The sequence below is a fragment of the Herpailurus yagouaroundi genome, unplaced genomic scaffold (assembly GCF_014898765.1).
Source record: "Herpailurus yagouaroundi ecotype Mexico unplaced genomic scaffold, PumYag 67793, whole genome shotgun sequence".
Classification (NCBI taxonomy): Eukaryota; Metazoa; Chordata; class Mammalia; order Carnivora; family Felidae; genus Herpailurus; species Herpailurus yagouaroundi.
Window position 1 is genome coordinate 1,008,907 of NW_024420586.1, and position 21,064 is coordinate 1,029,970.

At 41.7% G+C, this 21,064-nt stretch overlaps 1 long non-coding RNA gene across 2 annotated transcripts in view; it reads left to right on the plus strand.

Moving 5' to 3' along the window:
* The first annotated feature begins 8,852 nt into the window (after positions 1 to 8,852).
* LOC121025947 (uncharacterized) overlaps positions 8,853 to 21,064 on the plus strand; it is a 103,410-nt gene continuing 91,198 nt past the window's right edge. For both annotated transcript variants that reach the window (XR_005788204.1, XR_005788203.1), the window contains exon 1: positions 8,853 to 9,057. This is a non-coding gene — a long non-coding RNA (uncharacterized LOC121025947). The remainder of the gene's footprint in view (positions 9,058 to 21,064) is intronic.

The window sequence follows — 21,064 nt, forward strand, 5'->3', positions numbered from 1 at the left end:
CAGGATAGAGATAGTGATGACATCAGAAAATGGGGAGCCATGGAATATGTCATTCCAACAGAGAAGTAAGAGTCTCATGTAGACCAAATCCTGATAGGCTTGCACATGTCATCCCAGATAAGGTTTCAGGGCTAGGACAGGGTCCCAGATAAGGCCCCACCAAGAGTTTTCATTTAGTGTTCCTGAACTTGCTTAGGTAAATCAGTATTAGCATATTTTAGTCACTCTCCTATGGACTGTGATAAAAATGCTGCACTGTGAGTTGCTAAGTAAAGATGATTTGCAGAATGGGTATTTGTCAACATGGAGACCAATAGCCAGGGAAACTTTTATTTTTGTCAGGAAAAAAAAAACTGTTGAAATGATCAGCTGCCTTAATGAAAAAGGCAGAGTGAGAATACAGAGATGTTGGGCCATATTCAGATCCTAACTCTACTTTCCTTATCCTTTCCAGCTAATCAATGCTATCCTCCCTCTGCCCCCCTACATCTCGTCACTACTTTGATCAAGCAGAGAAGGAGCTCTCACTCCTCAAATGTCATTTTAATTATTTGGGATAGCATTGGAAAGTGACAGTAGATGAGGGAGGGACTAGGAAGGTAAATTGGGACCAGTTATGAAGGACATTGGTTCTCATGTCAGAATTTGGACTTTGTGGTCTGGAAGTGAGGAGAGTATAAAGTTTTGAACTTGGGGTGTGGCATGACTGAGTGTTACCAACCTATTCAGATATTTACCCTTGAACTGCCCTCACCCACTCATTTCCACCAGCTGAAGGACCCATCCTCCAGGAAATAGTCTGTACCAAAGAGACATTGAAGTAAAGAAGTTATTTAATCCTACTTAGTGAGTCTTAGGTCTTGTTTAAACACGGTAAGTAGGGGCGCCTGGGTGGCTCAGTTGGTTGAGTGTCCGACTTCAGTTCAGGTCATGATCTCACAGTCTGTGAGTTCGAGCCGCATGTCAGGCTCTGTGCTGACAGCTCAGACCCTGGAGCCTTCTTTGGATTCTGTGTCTCCCTCTCTCTCTGCCCCTCCCCTGCTCATTCTCTGTCTCTGTCTCAAAAAGTAAATTAAAAAATTTTAAAAAAATAAACACGGTAAGTAAATGGGATGACTATATGTATGTATCTATCTTGATTATTATAATAACGACCAGGAGACAGGTTCTTTTATTGTTATAGTCAATTATAAGGAACAATTATAATAAACACAGGCAGGCCAGAAAATTCATTGGGTTTGCTTGAGAGTAGTTTTTCTTCAGAGCAGAGAGACCATTCTCCTCTGAGCAGTTGGCCTGAAAGATAGGACAGGCATATGTATATGTTGGTCTCCAGTCCTATAAGAAGAAGATGTCAAGACAGAGTTAAATGTACAAGGCTTTTATGAAGACACACTCCTGTGACAGAAAATGGGGAGGGCACTAAGCAGGGTTAGGAGAGCCATCAGACCACGGCATGTGTGACCCAGAGTGAAGCAGAGAGCAGGAGGTTGGGTAGACATGTCCTAGACTGAGGTGCAGTCAAGTAAAGGTTTGGCAAAGATGTCAGAGTGTCCTCCAGCCCACATTGGCCATCTGAAGTATTCCCTGTCTCCTAGGAGTCAGCCTACCTCATTTGCTACCCCTGCCAGGCTGTCATTGGCTGGGAGCAGCCCTTTAGAGATGTGGCCCCACATATCTGCAGCAATGGCTTTCAGAGTGCAGCAGCTGCCGGCCAGGCCCCCAGTAGATGGAAGCCTGGGAGGTTCATTCTATTGACTGCAATAATGTTCATGATTCAAACTTGTCTTTGAGACTTTCCACCAACCTATACCTCTATTTGTGGCATTCAGTGGTTCACAGTGAAGGTTTCACAAAATGAAAGTGCTTTCACAAAGAGGGAGGGGCTTTTGTTGGTAGAAATGGAAGGGTGAAGGCAATTCAGAGATGGTCATACTGGTAACGTCTGAACATGCCACTTGGCCTGCTTAAAAAGATTGGGCTGATTTGCAGCTGATTTTACTCAATTCTTCTGAGAATTCTGTGGCATCTAATATCTTCCTGTTTAAAACGAAAAACGATATTATGGGGGGAGGGAAGGTAAAACGTTATTTTCAATTTCGAAGTAAAGTGTCAGATTTAGGAAGTTTTTGACACTTCATTATAGGTAGAAGCACTTTGTGTGGTCTCTTTACATTTTATACTCAAGATAACTTTTGGATTGATACAATTGTTCTAAAATAATGCTCCCGTCAGATCAGAGGCAAAAACAATTAGATAGAAGACACCTTTGTTTGAAATCAGTATGACTGCATAAAATGTATTAATGAAACACAGTGAATAATCTTGATCTCTTGATAAATTGCCTGCTCTAGAGAGCATGGGCAGCTCTTGTAGCATCTATTGAGAAAACAAAGAAATCCTGTCAAGATGACATCTGCTGCTTCTGTGGAACATGTTAGGAGTCATGAGGTTTTGAATATGATGCAGTTAGCAGCATCGTGTACTTAATCAGCTGGCAAGGAGGAATGTTTGTCTTCCTTCTTGGGCATCCATGGATTCTAGGATGGAGCTCACATATGGCTTTACCTGAAAATCCGCAGGACACTTAGCTTGAAGAAGCTGACTGCAAGGGCTCTCCCCAGCCTGGCATATCTGAAGGTACTGTTGGCCATACAACAGTTAACTCTGGTGAGATGGGTCTGGGGTGGTTTATCAGTTAACTATGGCCACAGTGATGCTGTATAATAACCAACCAGAAAATATCAGCAAAGGAAAAGCGAGTATTTGGCTCCCAGTTGTGGGGGTTGACTACAGACTGGCTAACCTAGGCTGGGTCTAGCTTGGGCAATTTGATGTTGCTCTATGTGTCTCTCATCTTCCTATTGGGATCAGTGGGTCAAACTAGGTTTGTTATTCTCATTGTGATGGTAAAAAGACAAAAGAGAAAGCAGACACACGAGTCATCTTGAGGCTCAGGCTTGGATCCCAGGAAAAAGGTCACGAAGATTTAACCCTAAGTTTTCTTCTGAGAGTTGTATAGTTTTAGCTCTTACATTTAGGCCTTTGGTCCATTTTGAGTTGGTTTTTCTTTTATATGACATAGGAGTCCAACTTCATCTTTTGCATGTAGATTCCCAGTTGTCCCAGCATCATTCATCGAAGAGACTATTGTCTGAGAACCACTGATTTTGATAATAAGAAATGTTCACAGCTGTTGTCATTCAGGCAGACTGGGGTGTAAGGCTTTGTGGTTCTCTTGGTACCAGGGTCCTTCAGAGGAAGGAGATGTTCCATGAAAAAGAGAAAGCAGGACAGGGTTGGGGCAGGGAGGGTAGAACTGAAATTGATGTGAAGGCTGGCCTCTTGTAGAGGTTATAGCAGTCTAAGAACAAAGGAATGTTATAATCCCAGTCTGGCTTCTAAACGTTTTGATGTCAATGAATTCAACGGTAGTTGAGAATCCAGATGGTGGTTGAAAACTTGGCAAATGGTTGGCTGTTATCCAATTGATTAGATATCTGTCCACGTGCAGTGGAACAATTACTCATTGGGCTGAGAGTTTGAAACAGGGGCTAGTCCTGGGGAAGAGGCCTGGTCAGCGATGACTAAAATGGCTGCAATTTTTGTATCTAGGCCTTCTGTAACGTGACTCTGGAGCTCTTTTCTTCAAGAGGTAAACCTAATTTTTCACACTTTAATCTGTGCTGGTCTCATAATTCTTTTTGGTCAGTAGAATGCAGCAGAAACAACTGTGTGTTATCTCTGAGCCTAGGCATCAAAATGTTTTGTACACTTCTGCTGTGTCTATCTAGGAGCCTTACTTCCCTCCCATGGGAGCCTTGGTTGGAGGATGAGAGACTTAGTGGAGCCATTTGCAGGCAGTCTAGTAATAGCCAGCCACCCCCTTAAGTAGAGCTAGGGCTCGCCTACAGCTGAGCAAGGTTCCGTGAGGGAGCCCAGCTGAGACCAGAAGAACTGGCCAACTGAACCCAGCCAAAGCTGCCAATCTCCACAATCATAAACGAGCAGTTGGTATTTTAAGCCACTGAATTTGGGAGGTGGTTACACAGCAACCACTAACAATACACAGGATGTCCAGGTCCTGCCAAATGGGCTGTAGATCAGGATGGGTTTTCTCAGGGCCAGGGCTAGGGTAAAGCAAGGGAGGTGCTCAGGGTGCACCATTTAAGAAGGCATTCACTCTCAGGTGCAGATGCTGTATTTTCCCTGGCCTGGGTCTTCTGCTCTCGACTGGCAGATGTTGCGAGGGTGACCTAAGGCAGGCAACTGAAGCAGACTGGATCACTAGGAGAATAAGAGCGATGGCAGGGAAGCTGTGGATCAGGTTACAGGTGTGCTTACCTATTGTCCTGGGTTGGGCTTGGTGGGAAAGATGTAATATCTCAGGTATGGTTGGTGGTCAAGGAAACCCCAGTGGCAGCACGGAAGCTCAGCTATTATGTCTGGGCCAGTAGATCCCAAACCTGGGTATGTGTCGGAACCTAGGAGAAGCTTCCATCTGGGCCGTTAGCTCAGTTCATGAGCTAGACAGGGCACGGAAGGACACGGGAAGGGGGCCGGGTTGTCGTCATCTCTGTACACACCCACACTTGGCCTATTACTCCTTTGACAAGTTAGAACAAAATGGTTAAAATTCAAGAAATAATGGGCCACTTTTAGAAAAGACCTGCCTTGCAGAACACGCTTCAGAACAAACAATTTTCATGATGAGCAGCAAGAGAGTCTTTGCTCCAAGTGCAGCTGCCACAATTTACACATTGCACTGAGTAGTGACAAGTAATTTCGCAAGTGGTAGAGAGACAGGCTGTAGCCATGCCTGCAAAACCTGGGTCAGGCCGACAATGATGATTTCTAGGCTCTCACATCATCACCATCTTTTTAGTAATGAATGACAATGATGATGGCTCTTAAGATTTGGGGAGGGGATCTGCCCAAACAGTGAAGTGGAAAAGTAATAAGGGTATGTGTTCCTTGGGCTAAGATGTGAACAATTTTGGAGATATGGTCTACACGGTAAACACTGAAGCCTCTAGAATTAATAAAGACATATTTGAGACAAGTTTTCAACTCTCAGCTTGTGTTTGTGGAATAACCTCACCTGTTTATAAATTGGGAAACACTTTTCTAGGCTTGGGTAGTTACTAATTGCAGAGGAGGGGCATTTGGTAGCCTCGTAGTTGTATCTCCAGAAACTCTGCTTCTCACTCACCAAGATGCGTCCCCTACTTTACCTCAATCACCCTTTCTCCCTTTCTCCTCCTTGAAACTCCTTACACAGTCACCCTTTCTCCTCCTTGAAACTACAGCCATGCAGGTGCTGTTCATTATAACTACTCTGAGGCCCAGGACCTAGAGGTGGCCTTGCCATCGCGCTTTCACTGTCACTGGGAAACCACCCCTGTGTTAAAGCTCACACCAACCAGTCGTTCCTGAGACTCCTTTCTTTGCATCATCATTAGCAGACCTCCTGAAGAGTCATTTTTGGCTTCACTTTTGGCTCCTTCTCACTTGCTTCCTTCTATCCAAGTGTGATCGTTATACCAGAAGATTTTAATGATGCATGGGCATAGCAGAACCTCTTTCAAAACCTTTCTTGTAGCTCATGTATCACTGTGGAAAATTGGTATTTTTTTTGTCTGATATTTCAAATTCCCACAATGGTTAGTTGGATAAAATCTCATTCATAGGACTTAAGGAAACTTGAGTGGTCATCTTGTTTATAACTAATTCCCTACCTCTTGGAATTGTTTTCCTTACTCCCGAGAGGAACTCCACTGTTCCTTTTAATACATTTCTCTTGTGTTTAACTTGGTTACTTTCAGTGGTAGTCTCCTGAATTTAGAGACCATACATCATTATTCTCTAGCCTTCATAGTGCTAATTACAAAGTAAATGCTTGTTGGGGTATTGGTGTATCAGTGTCGAAGATTTGATGCAATGGGAAATGGGCATGTAGTCAGTTTTTTCCTTAAATTTTTTTTTAAATTATGAATGCCCAGGTTACTGTCATTGGATTGGCCTTCATTCTAGGAGTATAGAGAAGATAGAAAATAGAGTTGATTTTGCCTTACCCAATTTTGAGCTCAAAAGAATTTGATGATTGCTCAGAAAGAAAACCAACGGGAAACTGATGTATAATTTATTTGGTACCCAGTACCCATAGGAAACATCTGTTGTGATTTTATAAGCCTGTACAAATTCAAAACAAGATAAGTGAAGAAAATGTGTCTATTTAAAAGGCAGCATAGTCTTCCCTAAGCACATTAAGGAGAGAGATGTCTGCAGCTTTATTTGGCAATTGTATATAATCTCACAGGCAACACAGCTATTTTATTCATTTAATTAAAAATGGAAAATGTATTATAATGAAAAAAGTAAGCTGTGGAAAATCATGAACCATACTCCCTGAGTTCCTAACCTCTTTTTTTCATTGTGCGTGGTTAAGTTTTCCTGGCAATTAAGATGTTTAAAACAATGGAACGAAAGTACAGAATTATGGGATGGCTGGTTAATTTCCTCATAAACTTATCCTTTGCAAATTACTCGATAAGTGAAAAACTTAGACTTTGATGTTAATTACCTTTATTAGTGCTGACAGTACTAGTTTCCACTAATGATCAGGTTTATTCTCTGCTCCATTTGCTGAGCTGAGTTGTGAATTATTAATGGGTATGAGGACTACTTTACTACAGATGGAAATACTTTGTAGACTGTTTTTCAAAAGATATGTCAACAAAATCTTCATTGTGCAGACCAGCTTCCTATGTACGTCCATAAATATTGTGTTAAAAGAATCAATCTACTAATCATTGGGCCTGTGATCAGTATGTTTTAGCTAAACACAGGGTGATTCTACATATGAAGCTGCCTCAGGACTGTTACAGAGTTCCTGCTAGGTCCTGGGTCATTGTGAAACCCTGGGAAAGTTAATTTACACTCTAGATTTCTTTGGCCCACGTGTAAATTAAAAGCATTGAATTAGATCCCCCCTGCCTTGGAAGTTTATTATAATGTGAGGCCAGCTAGCATTAGGCCTTAAGTTAAAAAATTCCCCTTGCTCAGCCCAGGTGGATATGAGATCAACATCCCATCAGTTCTGGCATCCCATTAGTCTGACAGCCTAAAGACCATGCAACAGTACTTAGTTTTAAGTCTCCAAATGGCTCCCCTCAATTCTATGTAGTATCAAAGCAAGGGCCAGGTCAGTTACTAGTTGCTGCTCTCAGACCAGACTTGCAAACCCTCGGATCACTGTGGAAGAGAATCCCATGCCTGAGCAGCAGCTTGTGTCTGGGTAAAGTAATAACCACAACCCTTCTACTTGTGCAGTGCTCTGAGCTCTTTCAGGTAATTCACACATATTTTCTCATTTTATCCACAATATAATGAGCGTGATGATGAAGATGGTCTGGAAGCACATTTTCAAGGAAACTGGGTTGAGGTTTTCAATCTTACGCAAAATGAAGAACTGCATTTTTCCTCAGGGATGAGATTGCATTTGTGTTGTTCTTCCTGAATTTCATTAGCTTCTCACTCCCAACTTGAAAGAAGACTGTGAAAGGCAATGAAGACACTGAGAATGTGGGCAGCAAATGCTAACTTTAAAGGTGAAAAAAAAGGGAAGTCTTCCCTTTGAATTTAAAGAAAATAATGGTCTTGGCACTCTAATCATTGGGTTTGATATTGAAACAGCCTGCAGATTGTCAAAACGGGGGAAATTGCATGAACCTGAAACTTGAGGCCAGAAATGCTTAAGAAGATAGATTCAAGGATGTGGCCAGGTTGCTGAGATTGAATGTACAAATTTAGTAGGAGTAACTTAATTTTTTTGTTCCCACTGTTCTTCAATAATGAAACCTCCAAAACACTAAAAGACTCTCAAGCCTTGAGACAGATGGGAAAAGCAGATGCACCTTGAGTTTTCCCTTAGAAGGCATTCCCAAATACTCTGGGAGACGGGCAGAGAAGGAGATTTTCCTTGGAGCATTGTAGATTTGTCCAGCTCCAACCCCAGAGTCCTGGCTTGACTGACAATGGCAAGATTAACTTTTAAAAAACTTGGTTTTGTGATTTTCGTTATAAATATTATAAAAAGAAAGTGAATATATATATATATTTTTTTTTTCTTCCCCCTAAAAAGGTGGTGATGTGGGTTGTGGATTTGACTTGTTTTTTTTCCTAATCTGTTTCTATCAGGGTGGTTGGAACCTTGGAAAGGCTTCTGGATCTCCTTTGGCTATAATAATAATATGTTATAAGTGAGCTCTAGGCTGAGACTGCCTGGAATATTAAGAAGTATTTTACCCTATTAAAAAGTAGGGGATGGAAACTCAAGGAAAGGAACCATTTTTTATTAATTGACTTGATGTATGTGTGGCAATCCACCTCACAACGAAAACATCGCCAAGCAGCTCAGTTTTTATCCTAAAGCCTCCCTATTTGAGAACCAAATGGGCCAAAGTACACACATTGGGACATTCCCGTGGTTCTCGCAGTGTGGTCATCAGTATCGCATGCAAACTTGTTAGAAATGCAAATTCTCAGCCCTACTCCAGACCTTCGGAGTCAGAAACTTCTGCAGGTGGAGCCCAGCAATCTCTTTAAGAAAGCTGCTAGGTGATTCTGATGCAGCCTAAAGTTTGGGAACTACTGGTGTTTGCTAATAGAGTAGGTCTCAACATTGTCTGAACACTGGAATCACTTGGAGAACTTTAAAAATGAATACTCATGTGTGGGTCCCACTTCTGTGGATTCTAATTTAATTGGCCTGACCTCTGGCCTGATCATTGACGTTGCAAAACCTCTCCAGGGGATTCTAATATGCAAACAAGCATGGGCCCCACCCACCGTGCTAACGTCAATCTACTCTCTTACAAGGGGCAAATTTCAAAAAGGCAAAGCAGGAGATAGTGTTGCCAGAAAACAAAGCAAAATAGGAGTTTGGGTGAAAGGCAGATAGAAGGAGTTATATATACAGAATGCTTTCTTTCTGCTTTATGTAAAGGCATCCGACTCAGTCTCCAGAACCTTTTCAACTGATGTGTAGTTCTCCAGGTAAGACTGTTCTTCTCCATGAGAAATTGTCTTGCTCTTGTGGTTGTCACACTTCAAAGTTTATTGTCAGAAAGTTTTTGGGGTGCCTGGGTGGCTCAGTGGGTTTAGGCGTTCGACTTCGGCTCAGGTCATGATCTCACAGCTCATGAGTTCGAGCCCTGCGTAGGGCTCTGTGCTGACAGCTTGCAGCCTGGAGCCTGCTTCAGATTCTCTGTTTCCCTCTCTCTCTCTCTCTACCCCTCCCCCACTTGTTTCCCTCTCTCTCTCTCGCTCTCTCTCTCTCTCTCTCTCTCAAAATGAAACATTTAACAGAAAGTTTCCTATGGGATTCTGATGGATAATATATATATTGTATGTATGTATAAAGAAAGCATACAAATTTTGAAAAAGTTACTTTAAAACTCAAGAATATTGGCCAAAAACCATTTGCATTGCTTTTGTTCTTTGAGACTTAAAATGACAAAGTTGTATTTTAATTCTGCATTTAAAAATTTCATTCAGAGGGAGGAGTCAACATGGCAGAGAAGTAGGGGGACCCGAAGTTTCCTTGTCTTTCAAACACAACAGTATTGAGGCCAGAAGGCTTGAATTCCGGGAATCCAGGCTACAGAGTGACAGAAACATCTCCAGGGACCCACAGGGACAACTTGGTGGGCCATAGGTGCGTGATTGCGACCTGGGAGAGAGAAAACTGGTGGCGCAGGCACGGAGGGGAGGGGTCCCCTTCTGTGGAGAGACAAAGGAGGAGAAATAGAGGCTGTGGAAGTGTAGGATTGTATTTGGACAAGAGAAAAACCTCCCTGGACCACGGACGGGGGAACAGAAAAAATGGAGAAAGAACCAATTTCTAACATGATCCAGGCTTGTGGGTCTTTCTCTGGACTGAGCTCGGAGGCTAGGTCGGAGAGGGCGGTCCCCTCCCTTGAGGGCTGTGGTAAGAAGGTAGAGAGCTGCTCCAAGGACATAAGAGCCTGCAGGCACCCGCAGTTCTTAGCAGTTGGGTGATTTCGAGATCCAATTTTGCTTGAGTACTAGCTTACACTTCCAGGTTCTCAGAGGAGACCCTGCCACACCCAGCACCAAAGAAAAGAGTAAGAAGGGCACATGACCTCACCGCAATTCTCTGTAAGCTGGATTTCCCCCCCCCCCCCTTTCGATAATGAGTACAGCTCCTGAGGGAGTAGGCCTTTTAAAGGAATCTCCTATCCAACTCTGCTCTCTACTTGGGCCCGATCTTTGTTCCTGTAAAACCCACACCTCTAAGCAGCCCAGACTGCAGACAACCTCAGGGCAGCTGCTGGCATTAGCATTTTGTCCTCTTTAGATTCGTCCTTTTGCTTCTTTTTGGCCCCTGAAGGCTTGGTTCACTTTTTTTGCCAGCTCATTCATCCATCCCCTGAATACATGCAGCTAGCAACCTATTTAGGTACCCTCTATCAGAATATAATGCAACTGCTGGGTCATAGGGTACATCTATTTTCAATAGCACTGCTAGGAATTTACCCAAGGGATACAGGAGTGCTGATGCATAGGGGCACTTGCACCCCAGTGTTTATAGCAGCACTTTCAACAATAGCCAAATTATGGAAAGAGCCTAAATGTCCATCAACTGACGAATGGATAAAGAAATTGTGGTTAATATACACAGTGGAATACTACATGGCAATGAGAAAGAACGAAATCTGGCCTTTTGTAGCAACAAAAGTGAAATAAGTCATACAGAGAAAGACCGATACCGTATGTTTTCACTCTTATGTGGATCCTGAGAAACTTAACAGAAGACCGTGGGGGAGGGGAAGGGGAAAAAAGTTACAAACAGAGAGGAAAGGAGGCAAACCATAAGAGACTCTTAAAAACTGAGAATAAACTGAAGGTTGATAGGGAGTGGGAGGGAGGGGGGGGGGTGATGGGCATTGAGGAGGGCACCTGATGGGATGAGCACTGGGTGTTGCATGGAAACCAATTTGACAATAAATTTCACATTTTTTTAAAAAAGAATATAATGCAACTAATCCTATAGGTATATATTTTATTTGCCAGCCCTTTTAAGTAGTCTGTACCAGGAGTATTTTCTACCATATTATCTGTTCTGTTAAACCAAGATCAGGTTGCTATTGAATTCTAAATTAGTCTCTAAGGCGTTAGTTATTCCTACTTCCTTTGCATTACTTGAAAATTGATAAGCAAGTTCTTTGTGTCTTTCTATTACTAAGGTCTTAGCTTTTCTAGTGTTAAGATCTTTTGGAAGCTCCTATTGACATTCTGTGCCTTCGAGATTTTTAGTTAATAAGGAGAGGTTCAGAACTGCCAATTCCCTACATTCTATCCTGTCCCTGAAGACATGTCCAGAGGCCTTTAAAATTTTAAAAGAAACATATAGGGGATATATCCTGGTTTTCTCCTGATACATGACAGATAAACCCCAAAATTTGTGGCTTAAATCATTTTATTATATTTTATCTTACATTTCATGGTTCTGGGGCTGACAGGTCAGCTGAGAAGTTCTGGTTTGGGGTTTTTTATCCATTTGTAGTAGATGAGGTTGGAGTCAACTCACAGGCTTCTTCACTCACATGTTTTAAGGTTACAGCTTGTTGTCCAATGGGACCTCAGCTGAGCTATAGTTAGAACACATGACTGGAACGGTGGTCTCTCCACATAGCCGGGTCTTCCTTGCAGTGTGGTGGCTGGATTTCAAGAGAGCGCATCCCTGGGGAAAGAGATAGAAGCTGTATTGCCTTTTTTGTTCTAATCTCAGATATCTCTGCTGCATTTTATTTGTTAGAGTTGGCAAGACTGGCCAAATTCGTGGAGTGGGGAACTAAGACTCCATCTTTTTGAAGAAGGATCAAAGAATTGAGGGACAAATGTTTTAAGCACCACAGTAGACAAATGGAGGAAGGTTTCATGTTTTCAAATGCTAACAAATTTCTTATTGCCATGGCCATTGCTCTTTAATTCCTGGTCCTTTTTGGTTAGAAACACGAATGTGTATTTTTTTCTTGGTTTTATTACCCACTGGATTTTGCACACTAAATCTTCTTCTGAATCTAGCTTCATGTATATTCAAGCCTTGAAAATGCATCTGATCTACAATAAGCCTTACCATGTCTTTCAAGGACTATTCAAACAACCTTTATGTGGTTTCTCTGCTTCCAGTTTTACTTTATCCCTGATAGATTTATTTCTTTTTAAATGTTTGTTTGTTTATTTTGAGAGAGAAAGAGAGAGAGAGCACAAGTGGGGGAGAAGCAGAGAGAGAGAGAGAGAGAATCTCAAGGCAGGCTCCCAGTTGTTAGTGTAGATCGCAATGTGGGGCTCAGTCCCACGAACCATGAGATCATGACCGGAGCCGAAATCAAGAGTCGGATGCTTAACTGACTGAGCCACCCAGGTGCCCCTCACTGATAGATTTCTAAGTAGCACATCTGATCTTGTCTCTCTTGTGACTGAGAAATCACTGGTGGCTCTTCATCTCTAGCTCCTCAACGTGGCACAAAAGACCTTCCGTGATCTGCTCCTTACCCTCTTTCATGCCTCATCTCTCATTTTCCATTTTCCCTTTACACTCTAGCACAACCAAGCGCCGTGCCTTTTCACACCTCTGTGCCTTTGAATATGATGATTTCCCCTGGCTGGAATGTCTGTCTCTAACTGGCCTGGCAGTCTGAAGCATTCTTAAGGTGCATTCACAAATCTATCCATGTTCCTGTGTCTATAGCACCTGTTTGTTCACTCAGCTTGGTATACCTAAGGATTTTTTTTCTTTTGAAACACTAAGTTCAACGCTGCTCTAATTCTCTACTACTTCTTGGTAGTATGTGATAAATACGAGAACCTCTTTCTTATGACATTAGAAATAGCACTTGTCAGTTCTGGTTAAGAGCTCAGCAGTCTTTGAGACACCCCAGTCTTCAAAGGACACTGGTCAATTTTCTCAAAAAAAAAAAAAAAAGTCTCCCTTCCCTTGCCTTTGGTGACAGTATCCACAGTCATAGTTCCATTGTTAAATTGGGTTGCTTTACAAAATTTTCTTCACTATCAACCAGAACCAAGACTTTGCTGAAGAGACAAAAGGTAAAACAATTCAGCAACAAAAAACAAACGCAGCATCGTAAAATATAAATAGCATTACAGATGTAATACAGCATATGAAATTTTTAAAGCCTAAAAGGGATAGGGAGAAGAAATTATTAAAATGGCAAGTGTTGATATACCATAACTTCAACTCCCCTAATGTTGGACATACCAATAATTTCCATTTTTCTTTGAAAATAACATGGAAGTAAACATCTTTATGAACAAAGAGTTGTTTTCTCTCATTTTCTGGTATCTCATTGCATAAATTCCAAGAAAGAGGACAACTAAATGGAAGAATTATGCATTCCTTTAAGCTTTTGGATGTGTGACCAAATTTCTACCGTTCTTTCCAATAATGCACAAGAGTTTGGCTTCCCTGCACTTTCACCAGCTTTGGCATTATTATTATTTTCTTGAGTTTTGGTAACTTGAAAATTAAAAAAATCCTGAACTTCAAATTGAATGAAGTTGGGGCTTTTCCTTATTTTTAAGTGGTGGGAATTAGATTGGGCATGGGAAGACCAGAGAGCTATAGATGGACTTCAAAAAGACAAGCGAACATGGTAGGTGAGAGAAATTGAATTTTAAAAGCTTTAAAAAAAATGACTCTTTTGTATCCAGGTTCGTTATTTCCCTCAAAGATACTTTTGTGTTCTTCATGATTTTTTCAAAGATGGAAGAACTGTTATCAGCTATCTCATTTAGATTTCAAATATACTTTAAATAAGACTTTATAACAAACCTTCATCTTCACACAGATTTCTTTTTAAAATATTTCTGTTCAGTTTTATCCCTTGTGTGCTGAATAAGATGGCTCATATTTATGTTCTCTGATGGATTCTACATAGCTTAATTATGAAAAAGGATGAAATTAAAATTTTCATAAGTTGATGCCAATTAAACTATGTAAATGAATGTTTTCTACAGCTTCTGTTGTTGACTTCATTGCTTTTAATTTTTTTCACTAACTAGCTCCATGTGTAGTTATGGTGAAAGTGCCACACAGTGTTGCTAAAAAAAAAAATTTGGCTGGGGCGCCTGGGTGGCGCAGTCGGTTAAGCGTCCGACTTCAGCCAGGTCACGATCTCGCGGTCCGGGAGTTCGAGCCCCGCGTCGGGCTCTGGGCTGATGGCTCAGAGCCTGGAGCCTGTTTCCGATTCTGTGTCTCCCTCTCTCTCTGCCCCTCCCCCGTTCATGCTCTGTCTCTCTCTGTCTCAAAAATAAATAAAAAACATTTAAAAAATTTAAAAAAAAATTTGGCTCTCTTCGTTACTACCTTCTGAGGCACCTGGGCAATACTCCCACTCTTAGCCCAGAAATTAAATGAACATGTCCACTGAGCCACTTGCCATATTGTCCCTCTTGTCCAGACTTGCAAACTTTAATTTTCAAGGTCTCTAGGGAAGTGGCTCATTTACTCTGAATCTTAGCAATCTCCACGAGCTATTTTTCCCCCTAAGGTATATTCCTCTGTTATTTAAGTTTAATAAGCTTGATTTGAATTAGAACACATTGTTTGGTCGGAGGTATTCATGTCAGGAGATTGTCTAGGACCGACATGCAGCACCTGCTTTGCTGTCTCCTGGGGAGATGGACACTTTTGTTCCTTCTTTTGTTTACTGAACCAGTTTCGTAATGAAAGTACTGTGACATTGGAAGGTTCAGAATTAATAAATCAGGGAAATGATTTTATAAACCATGCTGTACAAATGTTGTACAAAATGTTCACATCCTTATAAAACATCTTTTAAAACTTGGTATAACTCAGCATCCTAGGTTCTTCACTTTTATTTTCTGCCTACCTATTAATTTTATTATTTTTTAATGTTTACTTCTGAGCGAGAGCGTGCATGTGCCCACACGTGAGCCAGGGAAGGGCCGACAGAGGGAGACAGAGGACCCGAAGCAGACTCCACGCTGACAGCACAGAGCCTGATGTGGGGCTCGAACTCATGGAACCTGAGCTGAAGTCAGATGCTTAACCGACTGAGCCACCCAGGCGCATACATTTTAAATTCCTATCTTGGCTAAATATGCTTGTCTTTCTCCCCTCAGTCCCAAACAACCCACCCAGTTCCAAAGGCCAGTAGTGTCCATATAGTGTTAGAGAAAGGGTCTACCCAGCCGAAGAGCTATTTATTGTACTTTTGTAAATGAATCGAACTATTCTGGGCCTTGGTTGTCTCATCAGTAAGACAGAAGCTTGCAGCAGATAATCTTTAATGTGGAGCCCTGGTGATAATGCAGTTCACCCCTTACTTTACCAATGACACAACTCATGACAGACTTTCCACAGGCCCAGGACATGCGCTCAAAGCTTTTGACTTCAGATCCAGTGTTTGAAAGCTCATTTCTAAGATTTCAATCTGACAGAAATTGAGTGACTTGAATCCATTTCATTTCATCATCTTGTATTTGTTTCATCTAAGTGTCATCAGTATTGATGTTCAGTATTACATTTCCAGTACGTACCACACTGTGTGGCTCACAGTAGGCCCTCAACTATTTGTTGCATCCTCTCATTCATTCATTCATTCATTCCTCAGTCAGTACATTTTGTAATGTGGAGAATCATGCCGAAACATGGGAGGGGAGCTATGGGGGAGCTGTTAAAGCTTTCCAGCCAGAAGTGTCTCCGTCTGTGGTGGACACATTAGAGACGGAATGAAGCCAATATGGTTGAGAAGTATCCCATATTGAGAACTATCATGACTTGGTCCAAGTATGGGAGGTGTTGAGGATAACTCCAACTTGGTGGCTAGAAGTAGCATTTACTGCAAGGGAGAAGAAACAAGGGGCAGATTTCAGAGAAGACCAAGGGCTTCATCTGGAACACGATAGAGTTGGGATGCCTGGCTCTCCAAGTTGAAATACTGAGTTAACATGTGATGTATAAGACTGGTGGTTAGAAAGGACGTTTTGGTTAGAGATGTAACTTTGGGCATTGTCTAGAAATAGTTTTAAGTAAACTATAAGCAAATGCTTAGGGAGGAGAAGTGGAAACTAGGTCTTGGGAAATCAACAGTGAGAGTCATGGGAGAGAAGGACCAGGAAAGGAACTGGAAGAGCAGTGACCACTGAATGAGGAGGAGAAGGGGTAACAGTGGAGAAATCTCCAGAGAGGACTAAATGATAATGACTGACAAGCTAGGCTTCTATGTATTAGGTTGAATCACAGGACATTACTATTTTTTTTTTTTTTACTTAATAAATGGCAAAATGTTGCTAATTTTGTGTGGTTCAGTGGAATCCATAGTTTGCTCATAAAGTAAACATTTCAGGAGAGAATATCTCTTTCATTAAGTGTGGAACATCTGTAACCACAATTGTGCCCCCCCATTCTCTTTATCTCTCTGTTTACCTAACTTATCTCAGTAAATTTTTATTTAGTTGGATTTATGCTAAAGCTCGGAAAAGCCATTGAAGGATTTTAAGCAGAGTGAGACATATCTGATTAGTTTTTTTTTCCTTTGGACTGTAAACTCGTGGACCCGTGTCTGTTTTCACCCACAGCTCTTTGCCCAACATGTGGTTCACAGCAGGAGTTCAATACTTTTTATATACCGGGGTGGGTTTTTCCTCTACACGCAGCATGAACCCCTGTCTGAAAGTATCTCCTCTAATATTTTTTGAATATTATGGGCATTTAAGTCCCACCACACAAATTATATGGGCTCTTCAGTTTACTTGTCATTGCTATGGTTTCTAAATTGTGGCTTTTGCCATTTCAGTGTAGAAATGTCCTCAGTTACGAATAAAGCCTGGTTCAGTTTGATGTCAACACAGACCCTGGTCCAAGAGCTGGAATCCAGGCAATTGTTGGTGGATTCGTGAGTAAGTTCACATTACCTCGTAAGGCTCAAGTTTCTTTACTTTTCCCCTCCATATATATTTTTTAAAATGACTAGATTGAACTGGATGATTTGTTTTAGGTTTTTTAGCTGTACTTATCTAATTTCTTATGCTTCTATTAATGATATTCAGACAGAATAGGATAGACCTGTTCATCTGTGTTTTGCCTTACAGATGTTGTAAACTATGTACCCACTGGCCAGGACCCAAGGCCAATATTGATGTGTTTTGTTTATGCCCCCTGAATATTTTTTAAGAATTGTTTTTATTTTTTTTTTATTTTTTTTTCTTGTAATCTCCACACCCACTGTGGAGCTCAAACTGACAAACCCAAAATCAAGAGGCACATGCTCTTCGGACTGAGCCAGCCGGGTGCCCGTATCCCCATTAAATATTTTCAAATGTGAGTCAGTGTTCTCAAATTGAGAGATCTCACATTGAAATTTGGACTTGTCTTTTCTCTAAAAAAAACTTGAGATCTTTGGCTGCATGGGGCTGGCATTCTTGCAGGGCAGCAACTGGCTGGAACTGATTCTCACTATTCTGTGCTGTTTTTCACCCCCTGCACATTGCCCACATCATTTTCACAGTCCTTGTAGCTATTTGGGTTTTATCGACCTGGTGTGACCCAGGCTGGAAAACACCTCCGTGGTGAGACTTCAGGGTGATGTGAACCCTGGACAGGTGTGCAGCCCATTTTCTCATTTCTTGGCTGACAATTCTGAGTCCTGTACAGTTGGTCAAAGTATTGTCTAAAAATAGATAAGTAATTAAGGGAATAGGACTTTGCTGTGTTTAGTTCCCATTTTCACAAATGCCTCTGAGCAGTGTTTCTCAACCTTGGCCAGTCATTAAAGTCATCTGGGGAGCATTAAAATTTCACCCCAGAGCAATTAGATCAGAATTTCTGGAGGAGAGACCCAGGCATCAGTATTGGGAAAAAATCGGATGTTCTCATGTGCAGTCGGGGCTGAGAAAACACTGCCAGAGAAGCTGTGAACCCAGAAGCAAGTACTGACCTCACCATCCCAGAGAAATCCTCAGAAAGTTTGGGGAATTATTTGTGGCTGGTTTGAAGCCTGTATGTAGTCACTAAAAACCTTGCCTAAGAATAGCCTCTGTCCTTGGAAGCTAGGCTTGCCATTTGCATGGAGTTTACATTCTACGTGGTAGCATCCATGGGGGTACAATTTTAGCCATCACTGTCTCCTTCCCTCGATGCAAATATGAGGGGTAGGTAGAGGGTAGGAAGAGGCCATGAATAGGGTGCTAAAAGGTAAACAAACAAACAAAAAAAAGACGTGACAACCGGAATGCTGGATTTCTACCAATCCATATGGCAACCTGGGTTCTGTGGAAAAACATGGCTTCAATGTCTTGGCTTTTAAGATGATTGATGAAAGGGCAAAAGATAAACTGGTGGTAAACCAAAGGCTGAAATTAAGAATTTGCTTCCATCTGAACTGTGTGTGGCTTTTCCAGCCTCCCCACTCGGTCTACTTTGATCTGAAAAGTCTGCAGAATGACTTCCCTGTTGGAGTCTTGTTAAAGAATTAAAAGAATAGGGAAAAATCCAGAACGAATCATTGTTTCCAAAGTTTCCATAGATAAATTATTTTTCCAAATGACCCATAATAATAGGGTGAGAAGAAGTGCTTTAAACAATAGCTACTCCATGACATTCTCCTTGTCTGCCTTCCCAATAACGTCAGAACAATAGGCTTGGAATCTGAGCCTAATACGGAATTGAAAAATTGCAGACTTAAGGTTTATGATGAGCACAACCCAGCTGGAGTGTTTGCTGAACAATGGCAGGAAGGTTTGGTGAAGCCAATCCGGCCTGCTGTGGTTCTGCCACAAGGGAACGATGAGTTTTAAAGGACACTGCCTAATTTCTCTCTGCAGCTGGGTGTCATTGACTAATGAAAATATATTGGCACACTGCTTACGGGTTATTGTTCCATGTAACTGCACCTCTTAGCTGGGGATTTGTAAGCAGGCCGTGATTGAAAGCAATATGAGTGTGCTCGGTTATTAAAATATTCCAAATACAGCCTGTCCTATTTATTGGAAACAAAGTTTGACAAGATTATGTTGATACGAGGAGCAGATAATGAAACATCGCCGTGCATAGGCACTGCAGTGTCAACTGGGCAGAATTACAGTCCTTAAATATTTATATAGGAAAATGAAATGCAACTATTAATACTTCCAGGAAGTGATACAGTGTGAGAGGAGAAACAGACATGAGGAACAGGATTCTGAGCTACTTTGAACAGGCCAATTTATCATTTTTAGAAAATGGCTGTATGTCTCATTTGCAGGAAATCTTCAAAGAATAGGAAAAGGCATAACCACCACTAAACCTCTAAAAATTAGGCATGTTTCAACAAAAGTTTCCAAAAACTTGATGACTAAATTTATCTATAAGAAAGACTTCAGTTTTATAAAAGGTAATGTCTTTTGGACTGGTTTAAGCTCCAGCCTATTTATTTAGTCACTTAGGAATAACAATTAACTTGGGTGACTAATTTTGTTCTACTTTACTTCGGTATTATTTTGGGGAGAAATCTCTAAAAGCAAATGAAGGTAAATGTCCAGACAGGCAATATTCACCTTAAAAGCCTATATAAAATAGGAGGGGTGCCTGGGTAGCTCAGTCGGCTAAGCTTCTGACTCTTGATATCTGCTCAGGTCATGATCTCACAAATTTGTGAGACTGAGTCCTGCGTCGGGCTCTGCACTTAAAGTGCAGAGCCTGCTTGGCCTTCTTTCTCTCTCTCCCTTTCTCTCTGCCCCTCCCCGGCTCTCGTACTCCCCCCCCCCCCATATAAATATTTTTAAAAAAACACTAGGAAGACCCTAGTCTTAAGGATCAGAAGTTCTGGGTTTGAGTCCAAGGTCTGCCTTGAGTTGAATTGTTGCAAAGTTGCTGTCTCATTACAGGCCTAATTTGCTCATTTCCTGTTGTGTATACTTTGTGTTTTGGGATTTGATGATACATTTACTTTTCTCTAAGAATTTTAATTTCTTTTTAATGTTATTTATTTTTGAGACAGAGACAGAGCATGAGCAGGGGAGGGGCAGAGACACAGGGAGACACAGAATGTGAAGCAGGCTCCAGGCTCTGAGCAGTCAGCCCAGAGCCTGACGCGGGGCTCAAACTCAAAGGCCGTGAGCTCATGACCTGAGCTGAAGTCGGACACTTAACCGATTGAACCAACCAGGCGCCCCGCTCTAAGAATTTTAGAAACGCACATCAGTTACACATAGTAAGCAAATTTACCTGGTTCCCAAACCTGATTTGCTAGTAACTTTACATCCATACATACTGGAGGAATTGGCAAGGATGGCAATGAAGAGCCAGGAGTTCCCTGGGTTCTGGGGCCTTTGAATTCTGCCTACCCTCCTTGTTTTTGACTTTTCTCTGTCTCTCCCTTTTGTTCTTTTTTGTTCTTTTTAAAAAATGTTTATTTTTTAAATGAGCGAGAGAGAGAGAGAGAGCGCGCACAAGTGGGGCAGAGGGGCAGAAGGGCAGAGAGAATCCTAAGCAGGCTCCACTCTGAGCATGGAGACTGACATGGGGCTTGATTCCACGACCTTGGGATCACAACCTGAGCCAAAATCAAGAGTAGACGCTCAACTGATTGAGCCACCAGGCACTCTTCTCCCTTTTGTTCTTCACTCGCTCTGGCACTCAGTCCTCATGCTTCTTATGTTCTGTGCCTCTCCTCATTTTCCAGCTGCTCTTTATGCACTCTCCTTTCACGCTGCCCATTAGCAACCCTTCTCTGAGGTGGGCAGCCCAGGAGGGATTTTTGCAGGCTTGAGGCCTCCCTCCCTGTTGTCAAGTTGTAGGTTGACCGAGCAAAGTCCAGTGCACTTGGCTTAAAATGCTGCTTTGAAGGCAAAATGAAAACTACTCAAATCAAATTTAGTAAAAGTCTTCAAAAGGCTGTTAAAAGCATGACAGTCAATAAAAAAGGCTCTGAACCGTAGAGTCAGAAGAAACATATTTTTTATAAATCAGTTAATTTGATTAATTGGACATTTGGCAAACTGCCTACTTGCTGAA